The sequence below is a fragment of the Tigriopus californicus genome, chromosome 12, assembly GCF_007210705.1.
Source record: "Tigriopus californicus strain San Diego chromosome 12, Tcal_SD_v2.1, whole genome shotgun sequence".
NCBI classification, from domain to species: Eukaryota; Metazoa; Arthropoda; class Copepoda; order Harpacticoida; family Harpacticidae; genus Tigriopus; species Tigriopus californicus.
In genome coordinates, this window is record NC_081451.1 from 2,406,621 (window position 1) to 2,415,116 (window position 8,496).

The following is an 8,496-nucleotide window of genomic DNA, read 5'->3' on the forward strand; positions in this document are numbered from 1 at the left end:
TTTCGGGTTTTCATCCCTTAGCTTTCTAAAGACAGGAAAATGTACACAAGTATCAATGTGAAGCATAGTTTCCACAAAAAATCCATCTATTCCCGCCAAAAAACTAGGGTTTAGTTTATTTAAAGATTTAGATTATGCAGAAAGGTTTCAACAAGCCACAAAAGTCTTCAGGTGTGACCATATGCTCAGTTTTAATCCTTGACCAAGGAATCTTGTCCAATTTTTATATTAACATATCTCACCCCCTCCCAAGCCATGCATATCGTTGCTCAACACCAAACCCTCTGTGCGTGGAAAAATAGCCATTCATCAAGGATGTCCGAATACCTTGGAATGTCTGCCACATCATTAGGGAGGAGTCAAAGTATGAGAGAGCTTAAGGTCGTTCAAAAGTGCGTCAGGGAGCCAAGTTTTGAGGTTAGGGCGACTGATTTGGGTCGCGTGATGGGAGATGACCACCTTACCCTTTTGGAATGAACGTACGCTTGAACTTGGGGCAATGAGTGCGAAGGGTGAGTACATGTGTGCCGTTGCCTGAGCGCCTTTCTGCTGCATTTTCGTTTTTGCATTTTAACACGGGAAATCCTTCTCTGATCTCAGTTGAGAGGTTGGAGCCCAATTCGTCACTCACTCCCCCAACTTTTCCGAAAGGTAAGAGAAAAGGGAATTGTGAGCAATCAAGGCTTTTCAACTACTCTCTTAGCTTTTGAAGCATCACTACTAATCCCACTCCATCATCCCTCTATCTTGAAACAAAAGGTATTAACACCAGCAATCTTCAAAAGCTTCAAGCAATTGAAATAACGTAAAATGGCCAAAAATTCCCAACTTCAATTCGAACGTTCAAAAAGAGGAAGAATAAAGGTTTAAGGTTTTTAGCAATATGGCTCTATCAGACTCTAAAATTGATGGGTAAGTTTAAAAAATCCAACTATGGAAAAATGTACTGAAAGTATCAAAACAGATTAAGCGTACCGTAGAAAACAAACCAATTGTTTTGCAATTGAACCCTATCAATTACTGAAATGAATATGTAGCCCCAAGGAGAGCGTGACAAGTTTTCACGTTCATAATTCACAAGTATAGAACAATAATTTTATCCGGCTATGTTGGAGAAAAAATGCCTTGGGATAAAGAGATCCGCCATACAAAGATAATGCCGTTCTTTGAATCTGAAAATCTCCTTAGCAACATGATCCTGTACCCCATTCAGGTCTGCTTGTAACGCACGCTTTGGGAGCCTCTTCAAGGTGCATTTACGCTTGCCACAAAAGAGGCGAGTAAAGTACAGACCAAGAGAATGAGTTACGGTGGTTTTGGGCATTGCCCTCAACAATACTTCCCATTCAATACCCGGTTGCAACCCAAATCCAAGCTCAAAAGTGATAATTCGGATGTGCTTTCAATAGTGCAACAAATGTATGCACTTTGAAGACATTTTGATCAAGTATTATGTGACTAACATAATCAGTAGCATTTTTTTGTATTTGGGTTACTTGGGTCAGAGGGATGAACCTCGCCCGGCCAGCAGAGCTAGCCATTGCATCGTCCAATTTATTTTACATAGGTAGTGTCATAGTCCGTATAAGATTGATTCTCCATTGGTGGGTGTGGTTAGGGTCTAAATGTTTCCTTGAGAAAGGTCGGGGAGGAGAATCGAAGTGGGGACCTCTCAGGCTAGTAAACTGCGCTAACCACTACACCACGTCTCCTCCCTATTTAAGGTTCGGCAATTTTTCCTCTGGGGCATTGAATGTCAACCATTTGTTGACCAAAATGAGGCTGGAGGCAATCAATTTGATTTGAGACCATTAACTTTTAAAAGTAGCCAAAATTTTGGCCACCCTAGCAATGCCTGGTAAGGTTCTCCATTGCTTGCCCAGATTAGAGACTTCTTTAGTCTCTAGGCCGGATGACCCAAAAGCAAAAGAAAACGCAGACGCCTTTTTCTAATCTAATGGTTCCAAAGCCATTGCCAGAAAGTTTTGCCTGAATTCAGACAAAACGTTAACGCTCAAAAAAGTTGTTTAATACAGGGGAGCCAATTTGAAATGTCCTTGGTCTTTAAGACACTCTCATTTTGCTATTTCTAATTTCCGATCTTTGCAAACAATTTCAATTATCTACCAGATCCTTCTCGATTCTGGAATGTATGACCAAATTCAATGGCTCAGAGGAAATTGAGCTTACCGGCTGTTCTTGTTCCAAATCGAGATTATCAAGAAATTTCATACAAAAAATAGGCCTGCTATGCAAGAATCTGCATGATATGTTGGACATAGTCGGTGCTAAATTGCGCCAGGTTTGTTACTCTTTCATGAAATACTTCATGAGTTTTAGCACTCTTGAAAAATACTTGTGAAATGGGCCACCCTGTAAAGAAGAACAGGTGTGTTTTGCATATAAGAAATGTCACACAAGGATGCTGTCTCCCTTGAGAAATTATTGCTCTCGCAATCAAGATCAAAAGATTCGCATGGAAAGTGCTATTTTGGAATTTGGCCAAACCATAGGCTCAAGAGAGAGCTGAGATCCCAAGTTCATGGTGTTATCAAGACCGATTTCAACTTTCCATTATCTTGGAGGACTACACCTAAATCCTTCATGGATGAGACCTGCTCAATGTCCTTACCTTCATCATCTAACAGTGGAGTGTCTAATGGCGTCGACCCAAAGGTCATTGAGTGGAATTTCATTCCATTCAGTGCCATGTTACTCGCAGCAACCCAGGAGTAGATTTGGTCTAGGAGCTCTAACAGACAACCAGAGTTCTGGACATTCCTACTAACTACCAATTTTGTATCATCAGCATAAGGATAATCATCAGCATCTAGTCAAATTGAGAGATTTTCGTTTGACCAGGGCCAGTTCTTTTCCACTGAATTTGACAAAGATGCCGTAAATTACCTCATCTTTTTTGAGGTGAGCAGGTTCAGACCCTTTCCTTTTTTGCGGACTTCCTTACCGCTACTGGGGTTGAAATCCCTGCAGTTCAAAAAAGAGAAATTCATTAATTCTACTTAACTTTTATTTACATATATTATTTGATCGATCGACCAACGAATTAGAGTTGGCTGATTTGGCTAACTCTTGAATATAAGGTTGATCGGCAATTTTAGTCAAAAACTTGTCCAAGTCTGACTTGAAAAACTGCTACTGGATCAACACTCACATACGTCCTACGCATATTTGAGGGGAACAAATTGAACAATGAAGGAGCCCGAGAAAGAAGAGAGGTGGACTTCATCGTTCGAACTAGCCTGGATTCTCGAGGGCTTGAAGGTGCTCTCAAAACGCACGTTAAGCCACTATGGTCACTACAATTGACCCTAAATCCTGGGTTGGGACAAAGCTCAAGAGAGCTTTTGAAAACGTACAATACCATCGTCGAATTTTCGACCAAAAATGTTTCAGACGTACTCCTTTCTGATGGTGTATTGATTAGGCGGGAAGGAGGGTGTTTTTCCATCTAGGATCAATTTGAATGTATTGACCGAATGTTCCCATTTAAATTGGCCACGTTCCTAATCATCTTCCGAGTCCAGCGTCGTTCTTTTGTGATATATTCTTTATTCCGCCTCAAATCAGTTGGTACTTCACTTCTGCATCAACTCATTATTGTTTTGCCACAATCAAAACCCCCCATGGGGCAAGCTGTCTTTGCTCGACAATATGCTAGTTCAGTAAAGTACATGCACCGATTTTCAAACTAATTTTGCCCTTCCATTTGTTGCGCTGCCATGGTATTACTTCCGATTCTGTTTAAAACGTAAACAGATCGCAAATATCTCCATTTAACACCTTTCTAGTGTCATTTTATAGGTATTTCTTGTCAATTCAAATTGCATTTTGCAACACCCTTTGATGTCAAGGACTCATGAATCACAATCCTAACTGTATTTTCAATGATCAGCTTACTCTTCTCCTAATACCAGTAAGACCAAAGTAAGGGGGCTGAAGTACACTTTTATGTTTTGACTGAAATATCCACACAGACCTTGACAGTTTTACTCAACAAATGCGAGCTAGAATTCAATAAAGCAATGAAATCATAGATTTTTTCCTTATTACTTTGTAAGGTAGAAGCCTGCCAAGATGTGTTGAAACACATCTTCCATGGACTTCCATGGACATTTATTAGGGCATTCTGGCTACCGTTATGAAAACACGCGAAAAGAAGAGACGACCGACCACTCGGACATTCAAGCAAGCTCTGGTACCAGCAAACAAACATGCCAGCCAAAGCCAGTCATGCAAATTGGCGTATCAAGCTAGTTTTAACAAAGCTGACCTTTCCTCAAATAGCCATGTGAAAAAGTGTCAGCTTCACAAAACTGTGTTTGAAGCCCCAAACTTGCATCACCGACACTGGTACCAGCAAACAAACGAACCTATCAGAGCTTGCTTAAACGTCTCCATAACCAAGAATCCAGTTCCAGCTTCAAGGCGCTTGCTCGAGCTTTGTCTAGTGAGGTCAGACTGAATAGAGGCTTGTTTCTTCCGTTTCAGTGAAGTGTTTCTACCTTATTGCAACTTGCGCCCCATCATAGCCCCTTCAATGTTTCGGTATTAAAAATGTGGTCAGACAACTTGCTCAAACCCGTTTTATGAAGCGTGCCAGAGGAGAGCAATTGCTTAGCAAGGGGTCGTATTAGGGGCTTCTAATCAGAAATTGGACGTGCTGTCAACGATTCAGATTTGTTGCTCTTGGGTTTGAGAGAGAGCATGTTTTCATTTAGTCCTTAAATTATCTGAAATTGTAATTTTAGTGTGGACACATGGCCGAAACTATTTGCTTTGAAATGTCAAGAAATCTCAATCTAGAGTAGGCCTTATGGCTTTCATGGCAAACCTTATTCAAAAGGCTAGAATGCCCTTGAATTGCAAATGGACGTAACTTGAGTGACAAGCCCTCTAGATGTAACAATCAATACTTGTACTTGTTAGGAGCGATGGTCAAATTCAAGTAACTCGCTTTTCAATATTTTTTTGACATTTAAAGTTTCAATATTTTCATTCTTATTTCAGGGCAGGACTGTATGAAAAAAGAAATTTCATTGAGAATGTTTGTAAGTTTTGCCCTCATTTGACGAAAAGTCTCCTAATTTCCCAAAAAGCACACCTTCTTGGTCATGTTAGTATGTGAAATTTATAAAACTGCGCATAAACCCTATATCTTATTTCATTTCACATTAGGCTGGAAGAAAGCCGAAAACTCGTTTCGCTAACCTAGTTGCCATTCCCAAATTTGCCATCATTGTTCTCCATCGTTGCTTCTTTACATGAGATCATATCTTGGTTTGAGTTTCCCCCGGACCTTTCTTAATGAAGCTTTCAGACGCAAACCACATTCCCAGACGGAGAACAAACCAAACTGATAATGGTGCATTTACAAGACATAAATTTGGACAAATGATTTGACAAACAATTCCCGAAATGTTAGACTTCTGGAAAGGGGGACTAAAATTCATTTTAACTTTTCAATGACTTTGCTTGAGGCCAAGGATATTTTTAAGATCAGTCATGTTGATTCACCTCAAAATTGAGGCAAAGGCTTCGGACCATGGCCAAGACCAAGGCTTGAACTGATTTGCATTAGTTTATAAATGATATTGACATTCGTTAACGCTTTGAAACCTTGGTTACATTTTCGAATTGAATTGACATGGGGAATTAAAAGACAGACGCTAATTCATGTGGAGACCTACATTTGCATACTGAAAACAAAGTACTTAGGCTACTTTTGTTTTTGATATGTCTAACACTTCCAATGTGATGGTGGGCTTTGCTGGCCGGGCGAGGTTCATTGCTCGAATCATAGCACCGTACCAGCCAAAAAATAAAAAGAGGATAAAAGTACTCCCTTTTTCCCGCCATTTTTTATCGTTTAGAACATAGTGATTGATGCAATAACATTATTGGTAAAGCTTTGACGCAGATTTAGGAAAGTTATGAGGAAGGCGACAAATATGGGGAACAAGTGCTAATAAGGGATTGTAATTGGTTAAGTGAGCCTCAGTTATGGCACTTGATTGGACCGTTCTTGCGAAAAAGCGTTGGATTTCAAAGTGGCGAAATTTCATCTGCCACTCAGTCTGATTTCATTTCTTTTCAAATAACCCAAGTCATAGCAATGTTATGTGAGACCTATTCTGTACATTTCCTTTCAGAAAAATGGATTACGTTTTACCCACAACCTCAGAGCTCCGTCTCTTTAATACTGCAGTCGATTTCCTGGGGCTCGGTGCTTATGCTCAATCATTGCTTCAGGTGAGAAATAAAAAGCTAATTGAAACACTTTTCTCAGTGTCACTGAGACCCTTTCCTTGAATTCATGAGAAATCAGTTTTGCTGGGACCGAAAATAGTTAGTTCTAACAAATCCTTCCCAGAAAAATATACAAAAATTGTTCTAGGTCATTGGCATTTTGGTTCTCACGTTGGTAACTGGTTTAGCAAATAGCCTTGGCCAAATTGGCAGCCTCTTCTTCCCTCAAGCCACTACTTCTCCTCCTGGAATAACGTTCACAACATTGGCCCCATTTATTCCAACAATTGCTCCAACCCCAGCTCCAGTAACTACTACAACAATGGCTGGACCATTAGCGTTTTGTAAGTATTATTATCGATTTCCGTTATTTAGCTTAAATTTACGGTGGGTTGCTTGGAAAGGTCTAAAAACTGCTTGGCAAGAAAATAACGTTCAAAACTCCAATCTGAACAAACGGCAGATTAAAGTAGATAACAAGAGGTGGAATCATGAGGAAATAGATTGTTCCAAAATTACATGAACCATGGTAGCTGAGTGGTCTAAAGTACCCGATAGAGGCACGACGTAGTTTCCCCGAGGGCGTGGGTTCAAATCTCGCCTTCGGAGAAAAGCCAAAAACTACATGAAATATGCATTACTTTTCTGAATATTGGATCACGTTGTACTCCAGCACCGCTCTCACACTACGCTTACGTAATATTGGACTGAACACTTGGCAAACAGGGCATCACATTTCGTTTTCTCTCCTAAACCTCAATCAAAATTTTCATTGGCTCTAAAAAAAATCCAAGGCCACTGAGTAAAAGAGCATTAATTTTAAACTTAACTTTGATAACACAGCTACTGGAGACGCAAATTTCTGTCAAACTTTAAAACGGCAAGTAAAACTAATCGAAATGGCAAACAAATTGGCCATCAAGTGAAAAGTTATGGCAAATTAATTAGCAAAAGTCAAAATGAAACAATCGGTGAAAAGTAGGACAGTGAAAAAAGGCGACTGTTATTTTGACTGATCCAACAGTCTATTACATGGTTTTGAAATAGGCAAAGATATTGGCTTGTGGCGGCTGATTGAAGCAACAGCGTAATGAACAATTAAATCAGGTGTGTGAACTATAACTGAACAACTTGATATGGAACAAACCGATGGCCTTCTTTTTTCCTTCACTTTTCAGTGGATTGTGGCTTGGCATCATGTGAACCGGAGGATGTCGTTTTTTCTCAACCAGACTTCCTTGGCACCCTAGAAGAGTGTTGTGCATTGTGTCCTTCTCCTTCACTTTGCCAAACTCAGTTAACTCTCGGCGGATCTGACACTTGTTTTTGCTTCGAAACCTGCGGCCCAGGTCCTCCAATTGAGCTCCCATTCGGTACCGCTGGCCGTCCATGCCCTTAATTGCAAGAAGGCTCCAAATTCAACGGCCCAAGGTTTTTGCTTGGGCGAAAATGAAACGAACCTAGTTAAAACCCATTGAGTCAATTTTTGAAAGTCACTCTCAATTAGAGCTATTCTCCGTATGATATTTACTAACATGTTTTATAGGTTCATGTGCTGTGTTCATGACCCCTACTTTCGTATCTTTTGTAATAATTAAGTCCCCAAGACACATCGGAGCCCAGATAACTCAAGTCACCTGCTTTTATTCTAAATTCGATAAACATATGTTTCACTGTAAATAAAACCTTATGCAAAACGCACTCTGATTGTGCTTAGATTTGGTGGTCAGAGAAAGTAGATAAAGGCACGTTCTTCTGAGGACGTAAAAGATGAGGACCTGAAAGATAAGCCGGAGCTTATCTTTGATTTTACCTACTTTCCACCTAACATGGTCATCTAATTTGAGAACTTCTAGTGCTCTTCAAACGATTGACTAACTTCAGATATCTGGTTGCGCCTATTTTACTGAGGCTTTCAAAGGGAATCAGAGACTTCAAAGCCAATGACAATACTGAAGCCTCCCTTAGCTACGCTCCAACCCGTCTTGCTAAGAGATACCACAAACACGGACCACAGGTGCCTCCAAGAGAACGGCCTAACAACAAAGTCCCGTCATCCATGAGATCCCAATCGTCCCAAACCCAGTGACCAATAAATGAAGAGACTCATCATTTAGGGTTCAGATAATTTTTCTCTTTTTTTTCAATTTTAAATCAATTTAATTCTTAATTTTTTTGGACGTTTTTATCAGCCCAAAAATACCCTCAGAACCTCTAATTTTGATGAAA

At 40.1% G+C, this 8,496-nt stretch overlaps 1 long non-coding RNA gene across 2 annotated transcripts; it reads left to right on the top strand.

Moving 5' to 3' along the window:
* Positions 1-598: 598 nt before the first annotated feature.
* LOC131891814 (uncharacterized) lies at positions 599-7,959 on the top strand. 2 transcript variants are annotated; one of them, XR_009374474.1, is made up of 4 exons: positions 599-651; positions 6,171-6,270; positions 6,416-6,611; positions 7,446-7,959. It is a non-coding gene; the product is annotated as an uncharacterized LOC131891814 (long non-coding RNA). The 2 variants fall into 2 exon arrangements; XR_009374473.1 differs by lacking the exon at positions 599-651 and having other exon boundaries at positions 6,013-6,270.
* The last annotated feature ends 537 nt before the right edge of the window (positions 7,960-8,496 follow it).